Source organism: Populus trichocarpa, chromosome 1 (assembly GCF_000002775.5).
Source record: "Populus trichocarpa isolate Nisqually-1 chromosome 1, P.trichocarpa_v4.1, whole genome shotgun sequence".
Lineage (NCBI taxonomy): Eukaryota > Viridiplantae > Streptophyta > Magnoliopsida > Malpighiales > Salicaceae > Populus > Populus trichocarpa.
In genome coordinates, this window is record NC_037285.2 from 45,624,904 (window position 1) to 45,646,191 (window position 21,288).

The 21,288-nt window shown below is 34.6% G+C and overlaps 1 protein-coding gene across 1 annotated transcript in view; it reads right to left on the reverse strand.

Moving 5' to 3' along the window:
- LOC18096055 (uncharacterized) overlaps positions 1 to 21,288 on the reverse strand; it is a 691,470-nt gene that overhangs the window by 431,024 nt on the left and 239,158 nt on the right. Inside the window, exons 11-12 of the mRNA XM_052448434.1 lie at positions 6,576 to 6,675; positions 6,373 to 6,458 (exon numbers count right to left, since the gene is read on the reverse strand). The gene's annotated coding sequence lies outside the window, so the exon portion shown is untranslated. The remainder of the gene's footprint in view (positions 1 to 6,372; positions 6,459 to 6,575; positions 6,676 to 21,288) is intronic.

Consider the following 21,288-nt stretch of genomic DNA (forward strand, 5'->3'; position numbering starts at 1 on the left):
CATGAACAGCATATGCAATATCTGGACGAGTAATGGTGAGATATACCAAACTCCCAACAATAGTGCGGTATAAAGTAGGGTCTATCAAAGGTAAACCATCAGAAGAAGAGTACCTTGCGTTAACCTCAATAGGAGTATCTACAGTCTTGTTATCAGTAAGTCTAGCCCGCTCAAGAATATCTGCAACATATTTCGACTGAGAAAGAAGGTAACCTCTAGGTGAGTATGCTACCTCAATACCTAGGAAATATCGAAGATAACCCAAATCCTTCATTTCAAATCGTCTAGCCAACTCTGTCTTCAAAACTGAAATACCATCAATATCATCACCAGTAATAATCATGTCATCAACATATAAAGACAGAATGATACGACCTGCATCAGTGCACTTAATAAAAAGAGCAGAATCATGACTGCTAGAAACAAAGCCAAGAGACGAGATCACAATAGAAAATTTCTCAAACCAAGCACGGGGTGCTTGTTTGAGACCATATAATGCTTTCTTAAGCTTACAAACATATCCAGAGTCATGTGAAATACCAGGAGGGGGTGCCATATAAACTTCTTCTTGAAGATCTCCATTCAAGAAGGCATTTTTAACATCAAGCTGATAAATATGCCATTGACGAATCGAAGCTACGACAATAAGAGTACGAATAGTAGTCATTTTTGCAACCGGGGCAAATGTCTCCTCATAGTCCATACCATACTGTTGAGAGTATCCTTTTGCAACCAGCCTAGCTTTGTATCGCTCAATAGACCCATCAGAATTAGTCTTGATCTTATACACCCAACGACAACCAACAACACTCTTACCAGGAGGTAGAGGAACCAGATCCCAAGTATCTGTCTTATGCAAAGCAGAAAGTTCCTCATCCATAGCTTGCTGCCAAAGCGGATCAAGAATTGCCTCTTTATAGGAAGAGGGCTCAAAGAGACAATGAATAGAAGCTAAAAAGGAAGTAAATGATGAAGAATAACAAGAATAAGCAAAATCTGGTAGTTTTGTGGACTTACGAATGCGGATGGACTGACGTGGAGGTGGATCCACAATCTCAGATGAAGCTTGAGGGGCTGTAGATGAGAATGGAGCTTCAGGTGTGCCAGAGAGTAAAGTACCAGTACCTGCAGAGTTATGAGTACAAATTGATCGAACATAGGGAGAGGTATCATTACCAGAATCCTCAGAAAAAGGATCTATATGAATAAGATCAGATTTTGTCAGGCTATGAGTAGTGGATGGAATAGAAAAGAAAGGTATATGCTCAAGGAAGACAACATGACGAGACACATAAAGTTTCTGAGTTATTGGATCAAAACAACGATACCCCTTTTTACCTTCACCATAACCCAGAAAGACACAAATAGCGGATCGAGAGGATAACTTACTGCGTTCTACATGAGGACGAAGAACGAAACAAGTACAACCAAAGACTCTAAATGAGGAATAATCAGGGACATACCCATATAACTTTTCGAAAGGAGATAGACCCGAACTATGAGAAGATGGAATTGTATTAATCAAACTTACAGCAGTAAGAACAGCTTCTCCCCAAAACTCACTAGGAACAAAACCAGACAACAAGAGAGAACGAGCAGTTTCGACAATGTGCCTATGTTTTCTTTCAGCAACACCATTTTGCTCAGGAGTATCTGTACATGAAGTTTGGTGGATGGTTCCATCTAAGGCAAGCATTTGACAAAATTTATTAGAGGTGTATTCCCCACCCAAATCACACCTAAAACATTTGATCACAGCAGAATGTTGAGTTTTGATAAGAGCTCGAAAAGCTGCATATATCTCAAAGAATTCAGAACGATGTTTCATTAAATAAACCCAACAATAACGAGTATGATCATCAATAAAAGAGACATAATATCGAGACCCTCCTTTTGTGGCAACAGGAGAAGGTCCCCATACATCAGAATGAATCAAATCAAATGGTGAAGATGAAACAGAAATACTTCGATTAAAAGGTAAAGCAGAAAATTTTGCCAGTTTACATCCACTACAATCTGAAATGTCACAAGTTTTCAAATTTCCTAAAGCTCCTGTGGATGCCAAAAATCTCAAACGAGAAGACGAAACATGACCTAGACGGGAATGCCATAAATAAAAACTAGAAGATGAAAGACTCAAACGAAAGGAAGACAAATCAACAGTAGTAGTAGCAGCGGCAGCAGCAGCAACTGGCACTTTTAACTCATCCAGAATATATAGTCCATTCTCCCTACGGCCTGTCCCAATCAGCTTCTGAGACTGCAGATCCTGTACACAACAAAAAGAACCAGAAAACATGACTAAATAATCACCAGAATCACATATTTGACCAACAGACGCAAGATTCAATTTGAGTTTTGGAATAAGATAAACATTAGGGAGAGACAAGTGAGGTGTGACAACAGAACCAACACCTGCTAAGGGCATAGGAGTGCCATCAGCAGTCATAACAGGAATGGAGGACAAAGGGGACACAGAGGTAAAAGATGAGGAATCTGGAGACATATGATGGGAAGCACCAGAATCCAGGACCCATTCAGAGTGTGACATACCTGAGGAATTATGAGGCAACTGACCTATGGAAGAAGCGGACATTGCTTGTGGCTGCAAGGAGAGAAACTTCTGAAATTGTTCAGCCAAAGTATTAGGATCGGTAATAGAGCCTGGTGAAGCTACTGCTGCAGTATTGTGGTGTGGTGGTTTATAACCCTGAGGTGGTCGATGAACATTAGATTGTGACTGACTGCCAGACTTCCAAGCTTGATTCTGTTGTCTCAACTTAGGACACTGAGCCTTCCAATGACCTTTCTGCTTACAGAAACTGCACTCATCGAAGCCAACCCTTGTGTAAGGCTTATTCTGATGATTAGAGAATGACTTAGAAGGTACTGCTAGTACAGAAGGATTTGAAGCAGAAAGAATTCCCTTTTCAGAATAAGACTGAAGACGTATTTCTTCAGCCAATAACTCACTGACAACAGAGTCAACAGAAGGCAGTGGAGAACGATGCAGAATTGAACCTCTAAGTCCTTCAAAATCATTGCGAAGTGCTGTTAAAAACTGTACCAATCGTTGCTGCTCTCTACGTTCAATATAAGCACCACATGCTTTTAATTCTGCCGATTCTGTAAGAGCTAATTGATCCCAAAGATCTGTCATGGCAGAATAGAACTCCTGAATACTCATATTCTTCTGGTGAAGAGCTCGTATGTCATTCTCTAACTGATACTGTTTTGCAAAATTTGATTGCGTGAATAACCTTTGCAGATGATCCCAAACCTCCTTTGCTGTCTCATACTTCGCCAACTGTGTACCTATAGAATGCTCAACAGAATTGTTGATCCAAGTAATGATCTTTGCATTGTTTGCTTCCCATGCATCTATCGAAGCAGTATCTCCTTCTTCAGTATTCTTAGGTACCACATAAGCTCCACTGACATATCCCCACATCTTCTTACCCTTAAGAAAATTTCTCATTACATAGCTCCAATACGAATAGTTCTTCCCATCCAACCTCACACTCACAGACTGAAGCGAATCATCTCGTTCAGTAGCCATAATCAACAATCACAGAGAACCAGAATGCAAAAGCAGCGGAAAACAAAATACCAAATTGCAGAAATTGAACAGAGATTGCAGAAACTAAACAAATATCTTCTCAAAATTATACGATTACTCCAAAACACAGAACAAATTTGCAGAAACTGAACGCAAATACCAAATTGCAGAAGCTGAAGGGAAGACGAAATACCAAGTTGGATCCGCGAAGCTGTGTTCGGGATTAAGCCTCGTTCCATAAAACCAGCTCTGATACCATGTTAAAATAATTAAGCTCAAACACGAAAAGGAGGCTAGAATTCTGAATAATATGTATATTATGAGTGCTTAGTCTTAACCTAAATACAAACAAAGTATATATAGGTTAAACTGAAAGTATTATTCTACCCTTAATAAATAAGACTACATAAATATTATTTAACAAGGAGGAGCTTTTTGGGCCACTGTTTTAAACTTTTCGCTACTTTCTCCAAGTTTTCTGAAAGTCTTCGACTTCTTGGCCAGTGCCTTGCTTAACTTGAATTGTCGCATGCAGTTTGGGCACCAAGTAAAGCATTTGCCATTTTTTCCTATTTCATTTTCCAAGGGCTTTGCACCTTCAATTTCGTTGTTTGCATCTTCCAGCCACTTTTTGACATCTTTGTAAGTTTCTTCAGCATTCCTTTCAGCAGCTTCAACACCTTTTTGCAGACGTTCTTTTGCCGAAACCAGGTTCTGCTTTCGTTCATTGAATTCTTCAACAAAATTGTTGAAACAGAACATGTAACGGAACTGCCTTCAACAAACCATGAGTTCTGCTAGCATAGCTATAATGGATCCACCAGCACTTTCGAGAGCCATTTTCCACAGGTCTGAAAATCAAAGAAATAAGGATACAGATACAAGTAAAACAGGCGCAGAGAGAATGGGAATAGGAATTCCATTACCTTAATTTGGGAAAATATGTGCGAAAAGCACTGGTACTGAGTGCTCAATGAAATAGCGGGAGGAAGAAGAGGAGAAGACCTTTAGCTCTGTATGGAATCCAGCTTCAAAAGCAACAAGGCAAGGTATAAGGATTCTAACTGACTCTTGTGAGTAAAAGCAGTAGTTCCCATTAAAAATGCATTTTGATGACATAATTAAGATCATATAGAGACAGTGACAAACAAATTAAAAAAAATAAAAAAAATGTGTAAAAGCACTCACCTAGCAAAGAAAGAAACGAATGATAAAAATGCATTTCGTTTAGTTTTCTTTTTTAAAGGAAATAGAAGGAGAGGTTGAGGGAGGCAGAAACGGAAGAAGACATTAAGGGTTGAGTAAAGAAAAAAATATGAATATGAGGATTGGGATTTTTTTGTGCCTTTGATAAAAATACTCTGTTTTTTTTTTTTATCTCTTTGATTGGGATTTTTTTTTGTCTCTTTTATTTGGAATTTCTTTGGACACTTTAATAATATAATAACAAAAAAAATTAAAATATTGGTGAGATTATTGTTCATTCAAACACAGTATTTTTTTCTATATTTTAAGTTTTAGTTTTTGATAGCCTCGTTTGAAATTTTTTTTCATGCTCTTACAAATAATGCAGTAAATGAGGACCTGAAATCACGGTAGCGAATAAGGAGAGAAATAATGTGTTTGTTCTTAAGTATTAAAAAAAAATTAAATTAAATTAAATTTTATTTTTATTTCAAATTAATTTTTTAAAAACTAGCTTGAAAATTAGTACGAAAAAAAATGATAATAGAGTAGTTGTCCAAATCAGACAAAAACAGGGAGAGAGGCTCTTTATTTTATTAACTGTATAGGTTTAATAAGGTTTATATAGTATTTTATAAATATTTTGGATAAAAAAAAGGTTAAAAACAAGTTTTTAAATAAAAAATCAAGCTTTATTTTTTTATATAATTCAAATAAAATCATTTTATTTAGTTGTTCAGAATTATAACTCAAGTTATTTAACGTCTTTTTAGGGAGAAAAAAAACGCTTGTAACATAGTGCAGTACAAACAGAAGAGACATCTGGTTTCTCTTGAGCAAAATAAAGAACAAAAAAAAAAAATATATATATATATATACACTCTCTCTTCCAATTTCTTCTCCCAGCTGAATTTTGGCGACCGCCCACACAAATCATTTAACCGAACCACCCGAAACAACCACCCGAAACAACCCTTTTTCCATTTAACCGAACCTCATAACACCAGGAAAGTGAAGGACTAAACCATAGTGGCAAAAATCTTAAAGGGTTCTAAATTGTCTCTGTTACTTTCCCTTAATTTTCTAGACAAGCAAAAGGAGCTAAACTTATTCCCGACCAAAACGTCAAGAATTTCAGTAGAACAAAAGAAGAGATTATTACTTGATCAAAAACAACTAGTCAGCAACCAAGGAAACGGAGTGAATGAGAGAAAAAGACTATTAGCTAGAAAACAATCAACAGATCCAAGAATTTTCTGTATGGTTTCCAGGAAAATGAAACGAAATGAGCAGCACAACCCTCTTTCTCCTCCAAGAAAAGAAAGAAAAAGAAAGGAAAGAAACAAAGAAAGTCAAACTTGGCTCCTCTTTAGTGTTAAAAAAAAAAAAACAAAGAAGTTCGAGGAAGTGGGCAGCCTTTTTTCTGCTGTACATGTGGTGTTCTGCTGTTCACGCAGACTAAGAACTCCTACCATCGTAAAATCATATAATTAAAACACAACAATAAAAAAGTAATAAGCAGCTAATTATGTGCGAAAATCAGAGAAATAAGGATACAGAACGTACGTGAGAGAGAGTCATTGCAAGTAAAAGAGGCGCAGAGAGAATGGGAATAGGAATTTCATTACCTCAACTTGAGAGAATATGTGCGAAAAGCACTGGTACTGATTGCTCAATGAAATGGAGAAGGCCTTTAGCTCTGTATGGAATCCAGCTTCAAAAGCAACAAGGCAAGGTCTAAGCATTTTGATGACATAATTAAGATACTATGCGTAGTTATATAGAGACAGTGACAAAGAAATAAAGAAAAATAATGTGTACAAGTACTCACCTAGCAAGGGAAGAAACGAATGAAAGGTTCAGGATAATCACTTAGACGCCTCCATGGATGATACCAGCTCGCTTCCAACAACAAATATAATTAACCTAAGCTATGATCGGTCAAAGTTCTTTTTAGTTTTCTTCTTTTTTTAAAAAAAAAAAGATCAACAAGGGAAAAGACTTGCAAAGAAGTAGAATTACTGGAACGAACACAACAAAGGATCAAACTCAAGCAATTAAAAGTAATTGTCTATGATGACCATCTCTGTCTCACACACTAAGTAAGGAGAGAAAAGAAGGACAAAGAAAGGAATGGGACAAAGAAGGAAGAAAGTAAGGTCACGTAGGGGCCAGCCTTGTAGAAAATTTGAGAATTAGTATGAAAAAGAGGATAATAAAGTAGTTGTTAGAATCAAAAGTCATAAACACGGGAGAGAGGCTGTTTGCTGCCTGAAATCACGGTTATACAGCCTTTTTCAATTCATTAATGTCGTTCTCTGTTTGTCTTCTAAAACCTACTCCCATCATATACATGTATTATATTCTTAAAACCTGCTCTATGGGATTGCAGGCCATGCTCGTTTTTTATAAAAAAATTATTTTCATGCTCTTGCAAATAAGGCAGCGATGGAAGACTTGAAATCACGGCAGCGAATACGAAGTGAAATAGAGCGTTTGTTTTTGCTCTTTTTTTTTAGTATTTTTTTTTAAAATTAGATTTTTTTTATATTTTTATTTTCATATTATTTTAATATATTTCTGAATAAAAAAATATTTTAAAAAACAACTACTAATGCATTCTTTTTAAGCTATTAATTAACCAGTCCCTATAATTTTCCAACATTGCATTTGGATATCAAACTTTATTTTTCTCTTTTTCAAGTTCTTTTTTGGGTGGAGAAGAGAGAGGGTCGCTAAATTTTATTTTAGAGAGAGAAAGTTGTTCTTAAGAAAGATTTTGGCTACCGAAATCATTGATTTTTGTGTGAACTAATTCAATATAATGAGAGGAGTTAAGATTATGTGTTTTTTTTTTACCTTCAAAACACCTAAAAAAAGATCTGAACTCTGAGATCAATCATTTATTTAGATATATATGCTCCAGCAAGTTGTAGACACATCACATTGAGAAGTTTGAAACGAATATCATTGAGACAACATGCAAACTTGAGATGATATTCCCTCTATCGTTTTTTGACTCGATTGAGCATCTACCAATACATTTACCACATAAGGCAAAAGTTGGAGGCCCAGTCCAATATAGATGGATGTATCCATTCGAGAGGTTAGATATAATAGAGGCAATGTAAGTATTAATGTATTTTCATTGTTTTTCTTAATTGAAAATGTTTGTTTAATTCGATGCAGGTACTTGTTCAATTAAAAAAAAAGTTAAGAACAAGGTGTATGTTGAGGCTTCGATATGTGAGGCCTATATTGTTGAGGAGATCTCAACATTTATATTGCACTATTTCGAGCCTCATCCGAGAATGAAAATCAACCACGTTCCCCGGCATGTTGATGGTGGTGAAGTGCCTTTGAGTTAGAACTTGTCAGTATTCTCCAATCCTGAATGACCCACATCTAAAAATATTGTAAGGGGAAGATATTTGTCTGAAATAGAATTCAAACAAGCACATAATTATGTGTTATTTAACTGCAATGAACTGAGACCTTTTATTTAGTTAGTATATATACTACTTAAACTTTGTTGTAAATGGACTATTTATCTATTGTAATATCACAAACTCGTACATTTTTGAAAACCTCATAGGCAACGTTGACAATATTTACTGTTTAATAACTCATAGCTGACGAAATCCCTTCGATTACAAGATGAACAATTTTTCAGGTGGTTCAGAACACATGTAAGTACTATGACAAACTCATCATGTATCATTGTACTTAATTTCGTTACAAAATTCTCGTTTACTGTTCATTGTTGTACTAGATGTACAACATTTATCAAATGGGAAGGAATGTTAGTGCTTCATTGTCTTTACTAAGCCTGAGTCCTAAAAGAAAAGTGAAGTGCTACAACAAGTATTTTGTTAATGGATATGTGTTTCATACTAAAAAATACGGGCATGGAAGAAAGACATATATAACAATGGTGTTTATGTTAAAGGATTGACTAGTAGTGAGTTTGAAGTTAACTATTATGGTAAATTAGAAGAGATCATTGAACTGCAATATCATAGCAAGCATAATAGAGTGTTTTTATTCAAATGTTATTGGTATGACACCACTGACAGAGGAATCAGAGTAGATCCCCACTATGGTTTGGTCAAAATTAATTCAAAAGCTAGACTCCGCAATGTAAACAATGTCTTTATTTTCGCCAAGCAATACCAGCAAATTTATTACACATACACCCCTTCCTTTAGAAAGGATCGTTCAAGAGTTGATCAGTTATCTGTTTTAAAAACAAAACTCATGGGTCATGTAGAGGTTGTTTAGGATGAGAACGAAGACACAAGTATGACAGATGATGTCTTTCAAGTTAGTGAGTTGATAGAACCATATCGAGTTGCTCCATTGATTGACTTAGAAGAAAATTCAAATTTTTGCATCTTCAATAATAGTCTTGTTGATGTTGACGCTGAGGAGTTGAATATTATTCTAAGCTCCAGCAAACAAGCACAGATCAATGAAGATGATGATACCAATGCTATCAACGTTGAAGATTGTGGTGGAACTGATGACAATTCAATTGAAAAAGAAGAAGAAGATGATTCTTACTAACTATCAGAACACGAAAGTGTAATGCAATTTTTTATAATGTAATATTTATGGATGCAGAAATATTTATTTCATAATTCATTTGTGAACTGTTGTTATTGTGTTGGGTATACAACTTCAATTTAAGTATTTGCAAAGAGGATAACTATGAAAACAGAAACAACCTGTGTGCACATCACAGATGAAAACACTGACAGTTTTTGGTCCGTCGGTGTTTTCTAGAGGCGATAAGAACTGTTCACCTCCCATGTCGGTGATGTCAATTAAAGTTCTCTGAATCAATTGCATTTTACCGATAGAATGATCGACGGATTACGAATTTCAAAGCACATGTAATTAATGCATTTCTGATCGTGTGTACTATTTTACATTAGCGAGGGAATTACCGACGGGTTATGAAAATTCTGGAGGGTTTTTTGAAAATTGTAGAGTGAAATTAAAATTTTTGTGTGAATTTACCGAGAGAATCACCAACGGATTAATTAAAATAATATTATTTAATATTCTATTAGTGAGTCTGTCGGTGAATCCGTAATATAATCTCAGCGAGAGCCCCTTCAGTTCATTTTTTTCTCTCCTTCATCTTCAACGTTTTCTCAATCCCAAATCTCTCTGTTTTTTTCCTCTCAATCTCTATCTCTAGTTCTATCTTCATCTTCAAAGTTTAAAAGGTATGTATTATGATTCAATTTACTTAATGATTTGCTATATTTCATCTTTTTCTTCGTTTTATTAACAATATATCTTTGTTCTTTTTTGTATTGTACATTGATAAAGTCTAAAAATAAACACATTATTAAGGTAAGCATTTTTCATTCCTAAAGTCTATATTTTTATAAAAAAATTGTTGCCTATTTTATTGTTTTTATTGCAATAATGATTGATTGTTTTCTTGAATTTTAATTGTTATTGTTGAATCTGCTATATAAATGTTAATTGAATATATATGATTAAATTTAATTTTTTTATGTCAATTTTATTGTATATATTGCATAATAAAGTGTTTGATTGTTTTGTTGAATTTTAATTGTTATTGTTCAATTTGTATAAATGTTAGTTGAATATATAGAAATAATTATTTTTTTCTATATTTTACTGTTAAATTTGTATATATGTTTGCTTATATGTAGGATTTTTTTTCTTTATTTTATGATTAGAAATATTATATTATCACGTTGAAAATGAGATGAAATTGAATAATCCAAAATTTTTGGTAGAAATAAAATAAAATCAACTGGTTTGTGGCATATATCTTGTTAGTATTTGCAGGTTTGAACAATTTGGGTAATCTCCGATATAGGGGAGGTGTTGCTGATTTTTTTTTAAAAAAAAATTGATTATGTAATTATTCATCAAATTTGTGTAGATGCTTAGAACAAAATCAACTACACGTCGTGAGCACATAGTCGTAGCTAGTTCTTCTAGCAGCGATGATGACCTGTCATTAGGAGCCGACCAAGAAGAGGCACCTGCGGTGACTCACGACGCTACCTCTTCCAGCGCAGTTCCACAATGTAGAAGCGGTGTCCCTTCACAACGGGGTCAATTCTCCCACAAGTACGAGGCACACTGGAAGGACGGCCTTTCAATGTAAGTTTGTTTTTATTTCAGTTTTTTTCTTCTTTTAACGTAATTTGTGAACAACTAATTAATATTTTATTAATTTTATTGATTTTGAGGTTCACAAACATTGAGGCCACCCGAGTAATAACATCAGCGTTTAAATCATCAATGGAGATTCTATTATTTCAATGGGGTCAGGTTTCCAAACATCCTGATTTGAAACCTTATATTGATTCATGGTTTACAAGATTTGAGGTTAGTGTTTGTAATAAATTTTAACTATTTTTATGCTATATTGTAATTATTGATTTATTTTTCATAAATTATTTATATACGGAACAAATTTGAGTGGGATAGCGCAAAAGACAATGTTATGAGGAGGGCGTGAGAGAATCACGCAGCAACTAGGTAACATTGAAAACAATATGATATTTTTTTAAAATCTAATTTGTCATCAAATCATATAAAATTCGTTCATGGATGTAGGTTGCGTCACTTTTGGTATGAAGCGCAGAAAAAAGCAAAAAACAATATGCCAAAGATAATGCTCTACCAGGCTAGAATGACGTGACGGTTTGGAGGGATTCTAGACTGCCTTACATCCTAGAGGATATATGGGCATCATATATCCAACACATGACGTCTAAGTGGTTCACACGTCGCTCACAGTCCGGTGTCGAGAACCAGAACCGGAAAATTCACAGTTTGGTTACCATGCACACCAGAAGCTCTTTTCCGTTCGTTGCACATGAAAGCGGATGGTAAGATTAATTTTAGTGACATCTAGAATTAATTAATTTCTTGTTATTTATAAATATATTTAACTTGCAACATTTGTTTTTCTTATAGGTTACATCTCTTGGACGTAAGTCGAGCCCTCTCGCAAGGCTGTTAGACCCAAGATTATTCTGAGAAATAAAGTTGATGGACACAACTAAGGGCATGCTCATATTGCGAGGTTAAATATCTTAATTTTAGTTATTTTTTAATCAAATATCAATTTATTTAATTAGATATGTGCATAAATATTTTGATTTATGATTGGAAATTTTTGATATAAAAAAAGTTGAAAAAACTTGTTCTTGAAAGATCTAAAAGACCCTGCAACTAAGGTTTGTTTATTTGAAACCAGACACAACAATTCTAGTTTTGCCTTTGAAAATGAATTTCTAATACCTTTTTCCATGAAAAAGTGTTTGACCTTCATCAAATCAAATAGAAATAGAATTGATCAATTATTTTGTTTGCAAAACATAGAGAAAACAATATCAATATATAAACTTAATTAATAAATATATAGTTGGTTTTGTCTTACAATGAAGAATTTTTTTGTCCCAAAAAAGAGTAATTGAATTCTTGTTGAATAGAAACACGAAATTATTTATTCCCATGCAAGATGAAGTCAAGATTAACCCCTCATTTGTGTGAGGCAAGACAATATTGTTGTTGTTGTTGTTGTTGTTGTTGTTGTCGTCCCAACAACAAACAATTATTATTTTATTACTGTTATTTTTGGTGCCACCTAGTCTTTTGCTAGAAACTTTACATCTAAAATTTCCTTCACTAATCTTTTTCTCATTTTCTAACCGAAAAGTCATGTACTAACAAAAGCCTTTTATAAGATGTTTGTTTTCTTAGCTACTTCACACATGGTCATACAAACATGATGAACACAAGCCTAATATGACTTTCTTTTTACTTTCTTGAATCAATAACAAACGCGTCCCAAGAAAACTAATGTTTACTTTTGCGTGTTGTGCATACTAGATCGAAAGGAAACACAAAAAAACACAAACAAGTAGATTTACGTGGTTCCCCAAAATGGGTACGTCCATGGAGGCAGCAAGTTGTATATTATTGGAGGAATGTTACAAACACTCTACTCAACCTCAGTATAATTCCAAAAAACATAGTATTTCACTTTTATACTCAATGTTTCTCTAAATCTGCCTTTTCTCACTCTCACATTACATTGTCTTCCTATCTTTTTTTGCTTTTTTTTCCCTCCTTTTATAAGAGAAATGGAAGCCTTGACAACCTCATTAATGCCAATTCCAGCAACCCATAAATACCAAACAACCGTTAACTATCATAATAAATGTTGCAAATGACTTTAGTGCATCTATCATAAGTGTTGGTGGTTGAAAAATGTTTATATAAATTTGCTACAAATCTCCAACTTGGCGAGATTTTTCCATCAATCATAGTGATTAATCAATATTGCCTCTAATGAGCTATATGGCGCTGCACCCTGAAGGTGCTCAACACCAAAAGATGTTGACAAAGTCCAAACAATATTGGAACTTGATCCTTGAGACATATTCTATGAGCATGTCAGCTGGATTATCTGCAATACCAATCTTCTGTGACAGAATATCCCCTTCATCCATAATTTCTTGAACAAAATGAAATCGAACATCAATGTGTTTGGTGCGAGAATGATGAAACTAGTTCTTTGCAAGACAAATTGCACTTTGACTATTACAATGGACATCCACGTGCTCTTGAACAATTCTCAAGTCTGCAATTAACCCATGTAACCAAATAGCTTCCTTGGAGGCTTGTATTACTACCATGTACTCTATCTTAGTTGTTGATAACGCTATTGTTGATTATAGCATTGACCTCCAACTTACAGGTCGTTTAGTAAGTGTAAACACATAGCCTATTGTGGAACGACACTTGTCTAAGTCACCAGCATAGTCTGAGTCCACATAACCAACTAAATTTTATACGAGGCTATTGTCGCACCCTCGCAGCGGAGCGCGGCGTCGAGGCGATCCCTCGATTGGTTTCGGGGTCGTTTTCTGATTTTGTGTAAAAGGAGTCACCACCTAGTATTTTGGTCACTAGGAACCCTAACTAGTTTTTCAGAGATTCTAAGGTAAGGGACTGGTTGCGTAAAGGGAAGGTATTAGCACCCCTAGTACGCCCTACCTAAGGTAAGATGCTTGGTGTTTGGTTTGCTTTATAATTGCTATGATGTTTGTGTTTTCTAATCCCATCAGTTTTTCTAGGTTTGATTCAAACTAAATTTATTAAGATAGAAATCCAAGGAGATTCCATGTGCTTTAAAAGCTCATTTTTCCCTTAGTATTTCAAGAGTTTGCGACTCGTAAATCGCAAGGAGGAGGGACAAAAATTTAGAAATCCAGGGTGCTTTAAAAGCCTATTTTTGCCTTAATGTTTTATACTATTACGACTCGTAAACCGTGGAGTATAAAAAAAAATTGAAATGTCCTCGATTATAATCAAAGCTTCTTTCAAGGACGTGTGATGACTTATTATCCCTAGAAAATTATTTTGGACATTTACCACTTAGGGTTTCTTTATCCAAATATTAACAGTGAATAATAACAAGTTATTCCCATTAAACATTTTGGCTATTCATCCCTTTGGGATTTCTTTATCCAAACATTAACGGTGAATAATAGATGAATTTCCTCCAAAATAAGATTTTTTATATTTTTGGAATATTGGCCAATACCCTTTGGAGTTTTACAAACATGTTGTAAAATCCAGAAATGCAAGAAAATAATTTTGTTGTGTTTAAGAAATCCATGCGAAAACACATTTTTGAAAGCTTCTAATATATTTTTTTATATGAAAAAAAAAACGTTAAAAACATGTTAGGGTATTGGCCGTATGCAACACACAAAAAAACATTTTTTTTGTAAAAAAAAAACACGAAAAACATGAGAGTCAGTCGGTAAAAAACCATACACATCCATTCCAAAATTTGTAAAAAAAAACTCAAAACACTGATATGTATAAAAATAATTTTCCAAAGCTAAATTTTACTCACATAAGATTCAGTCGGTACTTAAACCCAAATCCTATAAAAAAAATCCTTATGCACCAGAAGACTAAGATTCGGAGACCGAAACCATAACAGGAACCATAACTCACCAATTCCTTTTTTCAATCTTTTAATACTGCCGCGCTTGTTTCATGCATAAAGAAAAGACTTGAGCAGCACCCTTATCTTAAACAATTAAAAACTAACAACACAAACCAAAGGCCATCTCTCTCTTGTTTTCAAAAGAAAATAACAGAAATGAAAACGTGAACCAAAAGTCTGCCAAAAGACTACCTTGACTGTAAAGGGACTCTTCTCATGCCTTTTACTTTCTCCATGGAACATTCTCTTGCGTTATTTACTTTCTCCTTTGGCCAAAGCTTTGTTTAGAAACATAATTTCTCTTATGCAGCATTATAAGACCGAGAGGTACCGGACAAAGGGGACTAGAGGTGGTGAAGGCCTTTAAGCCTCACAGTCTCTTACAAAAAAAAGGGAGGAGGAAGAGACGCATAACTCTAATATAGACAAACTATCTAAACTCAACATGTATGAAAAAACAAATGAGCAAGCGTACAACTTGTTGCCAAAACAGAAAAAAACGTACGTCCCAGACAAGAGCAGAAACAAGTTTTTTGAAAGAACAATCAGCAGACACCAGCTTTGAAATATTGCAAGGAAGGAGAAACTAAAACTTATACCTGCAAATCCTGCTTGTTCTGAATGCCAAAGATGACGTACCAGCCGATAGGCAAAGCTTCTGCATTCTCGCCTCTGGTGACCACAGAAAGACTCCTTCTCTTTCCTTTCTCCTCTCTCTGTTTTGGTCTTCTCTGTCTCTCCCGTTTTTCTCCTCTTTTCTGTCTTTTTTTTTCCTTTTCTACCGTCTTTCACTTTTCTTCTTCTCTGCTCTGTATCCTTTTTCTTTCTTTCACATTCCAGTGAAGGTTTTTTAGTATCAAAGAAAAGCCTCCTTTCTTTGTCCTTGTTTTGCCTCCATCTCTCTCTTTTTTTTTTCCCGTTAGGTCATTAGAAGGGCTTATATAGTCTAATTATGTCTCTATTTAGGAAGGATTCAATGCATTAATCCTAGGACGCAAATCCCTACTGATTTGCAGTAAAAAAACGCAAAAAGGAAACTGCAATATTCTGATTTTGTGTCGGTGTTTTACTTCTGATTTCTTTCCGGTTTTAGAGGAGGGTGTGACTCTTTTCTTTCCTTCCATAGGGCCAGCTGCACCCTTTGAAATGAGGCAACAAAAAACGTGGTCTTCAGCTCCAAAAATCAGGCGTGATGAGAAAGGAAAACAGCAGAGAAAAAAAGGAAAGAAATCAGATGGAGGGTGCAGCTGCAAAGTCTTATTTTCCTTATTTGGTGTGGTAAAAATCCTGTCATTTATGATGATCCAGCCCCCTTCTCTAGCTTTCAATGTCCTTCTTCAATTCAATCCCTCAATTTAGCACTTTTCGATTCAGTCCTTGGTCCAAAAAAAATCCTTCGAATCAGTCCCGCGAACTTGGAAAAAAAACCCTTCTCGCGGCCAGGAATCCCTGCTTTCAACACTAGATATTCAAATGGGAATATCTTGAGCTTTTGATATTGAAATCAAGCGATTCAAAAGCCCAAATTCATCTACGTGTCCCAGACTACAACTTTTATGAAGGATTCAAAGTGAGATAAATTCGTTTTGAATAACAGAATTGCAATTAAACTCGGTTGGAAACCTTCTCGCGGCAGGATTCTATGTTTTCATGCTAGATTTCAAACAGGAATATCTTGAGTTTCTGATATCAAAATCAAGCAATTCAAAATCTCATATTCATCTACATGTCTCAGACTACAACTTTGATGAAGGATTCAAAGTAAGATAAAATCGTTTTGGATAACAGAATCGGGGAGGAATTTGGTTGGTCAAAAAGAATCTCCGGGTCTAATTTAGAAACTGACAATGCCGAGAATCCTGATATGAATGAGAATCTGTCCTAAGAAAAATGATCCCTAGGACCTAATAAAGGTGTAGGTCAATTTTTCAACATGTCATGAGTGACAGAATATAGCTAGGATGGTCAGATATCGTACGAAACCGAGTCAGAATCAGAGCCTAAGTTGGAACAAAAAATTGCGACAGCAGCAGAACCATTTTTTTTTAATGCAAATTCTGAGGGATTTATTCAACCTTAAAGACCAGATAAAAAAAGGAACGAATTTAGCATTATGAAGACCCCTAGTTAGTCTAAGAAACCTGATGATTTTGGCAGCAAAGGGAAAGGATAAAGAGAGCAGAAAACAACTCAAACAGGGTTTTGAAAAAAAAAATTTCTTTTTCTGCTTTTGTCAATCTTCCAGCAAACATGAGTTAAATTCCTACACTCAGTTCAAAAGAGGTATACAACGTCTCCATCACGTGGGGTCCAAAAATAAGTAACAACAGCTATCATCCCTTTCAAACTTCAAACCAATAGCAATTGTGCCATGAATGTACCATAGAATCCATTTAACTGCCTGTCAGTGACCCTTTTCTGAATCATGCATATACCCACTCACCATATTGACAGCATATGAAATATCTAGTCTCGTATAAACTATTGCATATATTAATGCACTTACAACATTTGCATACAGAATTTGAGCCATATACTTGCACTCATCCTCTATGCGTGGAGACATTGAAGCATTTAGCTTAAAATGAAGAGCTAAAGGTGTGCTTACAAGCTTGGTCTTACCATCTACCCCAAATCTCTATAGAATTTTCTTCAAGTATTGGGTCTGTGTCAAACATACTATATCTTTCCTTCTGTGTCTCTAAATCTCTATACCAATAATCTTTTTAGCTTCTTCAAGATCTTTTATTTCAAATTCATTTCTCGGTTGAGCTTTCAATTTATCAATTTCCAATTAACATAGCATTCACATATAAGAGCAAATAAATAAAGGACACATCAAGAAGCTTGCGAAAATATACACAATGGTTAAACTGACTCTGTGTGTATCCATGTTCTATCATGAACTTATCAAATCGCTTATACCACTGGCGAGAAGATTGTTTCAATCCATACAATGATATCTTCAGTCTATACGCTCAATTCTCTTTCTCGGTGACTTTGAAACCATCTAGTTGTTACATATAAATTTCCTCTTCCAAATCTCCAAGTAGGAATCTAGTTTTCACATCAAGTTGGGCTAACTTAAGATCAAAATGTGCAATCAAGGCTAGCAGAATATGAATTGATGAATGCTTAACAACCAGAGAGAATACCTCATTATAATTTATCCCCTATTTTTGAGAGTAGCCATTTGCTACTAATCTTGCCTTGAATTGGATGCTATCTTTTCCAAGATTACCTTCCTTCTTGGCATAGACCCACTTGCAACCAATTGTCTTCTTTCCTTTAGGGAGTTATACCAAATCCCAAGTCTGATTTTTGTGGAGAGATTTCATCTCTTCATCTATTGTCTCTTTCTATTTTACACTTTCTATACTCTCAACAGATTCTTTGTAGGTGTAGGGGATTCCATCATCAATTATTGGAAATGCATAAGCCACCATGTTACAATACCGAAAAGGTTTCTTGATAACCCTTTTCAGCTTACTTATTACAATGAATTCTTGTTGTTATGTGGTTGTTGGAGTTATAACATCCTCTTCATTTGAACTTTCATCTGAATCTTCTTCAACATGAATTGTCTGAATAGTCTTTATAGGAATGGTTGAAGTCTCAAACTCCACATGTTATGCATCACTTGGTTGTTTCACCTTTTCTTGCGACCTCTCTTGTTGTAGCATGCTAAACTCGTCAAAAGTAACATCTCTACTCAAAATCACTTTAATTAATTCAGAACACAAGAGTCTATAACCCTTTACTCCTCCATTAAAGCCTAAAAATATAGATTTCCTAGCTCTAGGATCTAGCTTGGACTCGGTAACATGATAATATGTTAAACATCCAAATACACGCATATAGTCATAATCATTTGCAGGAGAGCTTGACCATACCTCTAAGGGAGTTTTTCTATTTAATGTTGTTGAAGGCAACCAATTAACAATATGACGAGCATAACTTAATGCCTCACCCCATAATGCTTTGTTTAGTCTCGAATGTTATAGCATACATCAAACTTTCTCCACCAATATACGGTTCATACGTTCTGCTACTCCATTCTGTGTGTTTTTTCAAATAGTAAAATGTCGTTTTATCCTTTCATTTTAGCAAACTTCAAAGAAAGGATCTGATGTGTACTTACCACCATTATCTGATTGAAGAGTCTTAATTCTCTTTCTAGTTTGATTCTCCACCATTTTTCTTCCATTTCAGAAAGATATCAAGGACCTCATCTTTGTTGTCATAACCCAAATTTTGACCCTTTATTTTAATTATTATTATTATTTCATTTACTGAAAAGGATATAAAAAAAATGATGATGAAAAAATAATTATGATGAAAAGCAAGTAAAATGAAATAAATGAAGAATGAATTAAAATTTGGGTTAAGGGCAACATGATTGGAAGTTTTGAGATTTAATTAAATTAATCTAATTAATTCAATTAAGGGTTTAATTGGTGAATTGATAAGTTTTGAGACTTAATTAAGCTTGAAATTAATTTAATTAATCAAATCAAGGGTTTAATTGGATAATTGATAAGTTTTGAGACTTAATTGGACTTGGATTTAATTAAATTAATGAAATCAGGGACTTAATTGAAGAAATAACAAAGTTTGGGATTAATTGAGGGTCCAAATTGCAAAATTAAAATCCAAGGACTACATTGGAAATGGCGCACAAATGCAGGGGCCAATTACAGTTTAAACGAAGGGCTTAATTACAAAACTTTTAAAACTTCAAGGGCCAAAATGAAAACAACCATTAAACACAAAAACGGTGCCGACACTGTTCGTCTTCCTCAACGGTTCAGCCGCCCGCCACCACCATTACACCTGCAATCAATGGATGAAACGGCATTGTTCTCTGGCTATAAAAGCCAGAGAACGAAAGGCCACAAAAAAAAAAAATACAGTAGAGAGAGGGACAGAACCGAGGGGGGGAGAACAGAAGAAGAAAAAAAACTTTCGTTCCTCTGTTTCTTCTCAAAGAAACAGAGGAGGCCACGGAGAGAGACCACGAGCAGCGGAGGAAGAAAGCAGCCAGTCCTCCATCACGTTTCCATTTCTCTGCTTCTAGAGAGGAAGTAACACCGGGAACACAACAAGACGCAAGAACAGGAGAATTGGGAGGAGAGAGTGAACCAACAGGAGAGAGAGAGAGAGAGAAGCAAACGAAACAAAGAGGAAAGCGAAACAAACTTATAGCTACGTAATATTTACCAACGCCAGAGTTGGAATTATTCGTAGTTGAATATTCACTGGCGCCAGAGTCAGGAATATTATAAACAAATCATCATAGCATAAACTAATAAACATTTAGCAATTTAAGACAAAACCAGCAATGCAGTCTGTCTCAGGCAGAACGTTTAAGGGGTGATAATATCTTCCTTTTTACGTAACCAATCCCGAGCCATAGAATCTCTGTTGATCAGTTAGGGTTCCTAGTGACCATAATACTAGGTGGCGACTCCTCAAACAAGACCTTTTCCCCTTAAAGAACAAGATGCCAGATATCTGTTCTTTCCATGTAAATATTTTTTAGAGCCGCCACGATGTCGTGGAATGATTTTTTCAAAAGAATGATTTTTTCGTGGTCATAATCTTGGCAATCAAAAACTTTTTTTATTTTATCATTATTTTTTAATGTTTCTTTTTCTCTCATCTATTAAACCAGAAATCAAGATGAAAAAAGAATTATTAGACCATAACTTCCAATCCCCAAATTAGAAGGATCAAAAAGTAACTTTGACAAAACCAAAAGGCAAAATTTAACAAAAAAACCAAGACTCTTTTATTCTTCTTCCATTTTGGTTCCTTAACTTTTAATATTGTGAAAATAATAAAATCACATAAATTCCAATAAAATTAAAAATCAATTTAATGACAAGAAGTTTTGTCAAGAATATAATAGTCTCGTGAAAAAGCAAGAAAGAACAAGTTATAAAGATTGATTCCAATAAACACAATGTGAAACAATTAAATAAAAAATTGAAGAGCATTAAAAAAAAACATTGTTTAGCCCAAATCACAAATTCCACTAAAAAATCCACCTTTCTCACTTTTGATTTCTGGGTCGCCGGTCCTAGTCTTATTTGGTCCTAGTCCAAATTTATAGTGTAAAGATTAAACTGAATTATTATAAAAATCAATAGCAGGTCTTGCTTGGTGGAACTAATAGTGCCTTTTTTTGGTGCAGCATATTCATGTGATTTTATCTAATTGCTTTGGTTAGTTTATATATTTATTTTGCAGGTTTCAATATTAATTTATTTCAAACCAGTTTTATTATCTGAGACTAAATTTATTTTGAGTCTTAAATAAGAAATTATATGATGTTGAATTTATAATCATAATATTTACCACATAAAAAATATAAGAATAATAGATAAATATGAAAGAGGGAATTTTTTAAAATAATATTATCATTTTTTATAGAATTGAATTTCTTTTCTTTTTTTTATATATCTATTTCTCTTCTATACTTTAAATATTAATAGATATAATAACTTGAACTTTT